The sequence below is a fragment of the Chrysochloris asiatica genome, unplaced genomic scaffold, assembly GCF_000296735.1.
Source record: "Chrysochloris asiatica unplaced genomic scaffold, ChrAsi1.0 scaffold00132, whole genome shotgun sequence".
In the NCBI taxonomy this organism is placed as follows: Eukaryota; Metazoa; Chordata; class Mammalia; order Afrosoricida; family Chrysochloridae; genus Chrysochloris; species Chrysochloris asiatica.
The window spans coordinates 1-2878 of NW_006408650.1; positions in this window are offsets into that span (position 1 = coordinate 1).

Below are 2878 nucleotides of genomic sequence, written 5' to 3' on the forward strand. Positions count from 1 at the left end.
CTTGAACAACTGCTGTTGGTATATTAATCAGGTTCCTTATCAGCACAATTAAGTGTTCTGGTATACTCATTCTTCGCAATGTTATCTAATGCTTGTCATGATGCAAACAGTTGAAAGTCTTTACATAATCAAAGATGCACAGGTAAACCTTTTTCTGGTATTCTCTGCTTTCAGCCAAGATCTATCAGATGTCTGCATTGATAACCATTGTTGCTCATCCTCTTATGAATTCTGATTGGGTTTATGGCAGTTCTCTGGCGATGCACTGTTGCAGTAATTTTTTAAATTCCCTTCAGCAGAATTTTACTTGCATGTGATATAAATGTGATATTAAATGATTTCTGCAGAAATACAGATCTCAAATGACACAAATGTGGGTACAACTATTGGCAGGTACCTTTCTTCCAAATTTCTTGGCATAGTTGAGTGAGTGCCCCCAGTGCTGCATCAGTTTGTTGAAATTTTTCAATTTGTATTCCATCAATTCCCTGAGTCTTGTTTTTTGCTAATGACTTCAGTGACCTTGAACTTCTTCTTTCAGTACTATTGGCTCTTGAGCATATGCTACTTCTTGAAATGGTTGAACATTGACCATTTCTTTTTGGTACAATGATTCGGTATATTCCTTCCATCTTCTTTTGATGCATTCTCCATCATTCAATAGTTTGTCCATAGATTCCTGAAATAACAAGGCTTGAATATTTTCTCAGTTCTCTCAGCTTGAGAAATGCTGAGTGTATTCTTCTCTTTGGGTTTTCTAGCTCCAGGTCTTTGGACATTTCATTATAATAGTTGACTTTGTTTTCTTAAGCTGACCTTTGAAATGTTCTGTTCAGATCCTTTACCTCCTTATTTCTTCCATTTGTTTTAGCATCTCTACACTGGAAAGCAAGTTTCAGAGTCTCTCTGATATCCATTTTGGTCTTTTCCTTCTTTCTTGTCTTCTTAATGATTTTTTTCTTTTATTCTGCATGATAGTCTTGATGTCATCTCACAACTTCACTGGCTTCGATAATTAGTGTTTGATGCATCAAATCTGTTTTTGAGATGGTCTCTTAAGTTCAGGTCGGAAATGCTCAAGGTCATATTTTGGCTCTCGTGTACTTGTTTTAATTTTTTTCAGCTCCAGTGTGAACTTGCATGTAAGCACTTAATGGTCTCTTCCACATTCTTTCCCTGGACTTGTTTTGGCTAATGATATTAAGCTTTTCCACCATCTATTCTAAGATATATTCAATCTGATTTCTAATTTTTATCTATTTCTAACAATTACTATATTCGCATTCTCTAGCTTTAATTACCATCCTATTTCTACAATAGTCATTTTAAACATAAACTTGGAGCTTGTGAGATATAGAGAAACCCCTATACACACACACACACACACACTCACACTCTCTCTCTCTCTCTCTCTCCATTTTCATTTTCATCAAACCCTTGGACTGTCCGCATCCTGTGATTGAATCAAGGAACATTCTATGAAGGATGCATTGTTCCAGCCTGCACACCAGCCCAGTCCATGACCATGATACACTGGCAGGCTTAGATGGTTCAGCTAGATCCTGCTCACCACTTTAAGCTTTCATCCTATGCTGTGTTTATCATCAAATGTATATGTAATCCAAGCCCCCATATAGCCTATGTCTACAGTACACAGAGAGTTGTGTGTGGAGAAATGCCTGAGGTTTGGGGACCCCGTGTACAAATGTGGGTTGCCAGTGGAACTCTTTGTAGGGGCGGATACCCAAACTAAGGGGGCTAAGGGGGCCAGAGACTGAAAATCCCTCGAGGGGCATGGCCCAACATAGTGCCATCCCATAACTGGAACACAAGCCCTGGGTGTAGCTTCCTTCCTGCCCTCCACAGCTTGTGAGTCTGATGAGGTCCAATATTTCAGACTTTCTGAAAGACTGGGAGATGCCCATGCAACCCAAGGATCACTGAGGGTAAGCAAATGGGGGATGCCAAAGGTTAGGGTTAGGGCAGGGGCTTTGAGGTGCCCAGGAAGAATCCAGAAAAGAACAGCTAAATCAATCACTCCTCCTTCTTGACTGGATCCTGGGTTCCAAGACTGCAGAGGGACTAACAGGTGGCAGATAGCACATACTGGGAGATAGAGTAGATAGGCCTGGACTCTGTGTTTCAACTTTCATGGCCTCCCTATTCTAGGGGGAGGGTAATAGACCAATGCCCAGGCTGGAGATTACATACCCTGCCCCATTTGTAGCATGGAGACAGAAGGCATACAAAAGGAGTTGTGGTGTGCTGGAGGACATTAGGGAGTCATTGGACAGAGAGGGCCAGTTGGAGATTGTTGTCACTTTTCCTACCCTCAGTGAGCTGCAGAAGGCTGGGAGGCCTGGGATGGCAGTGATTAGAATGGGAGGGAGTTGGTGAGGACCCATCACATACTAATCTGCAAAGGTCAGGCTACTATATGAGTTCACAACCTGTTTTGAACCAAACAGCTTGTTAAGTTCACCACTCTCCCATACCTCAAGGCCAAGTTTCAGTATCGGGGCTCTGAGGCAAACAGATTGCAAAGAAAGCTTGACCTCTGTGCCCCTCACTGATCTGTGTTCTTTCCCTGAAACTTAACTACTTCCAGATAAGTATTGTCCTAAGGAAAATTCCAGAGCAATAGAAAGATGATAAAAGCAACAGAAGCTGCCACTTTCACTATCCAAGACACGTACAAAAGGTGACTGTGTCCATGGTATTTACAGAAATTAGCTACACGGATATCAAATGGCAAACCCCTTAAGTGACAGCTGGTGGAGTTTAAGAACAGAAGCATCGTTTCTTAAAAAGAAGGAATTTTTTTCTTTTGTTTATGAATTTGGGACAAAATGATTTCAAGTGCATAAAAAGATTTCAA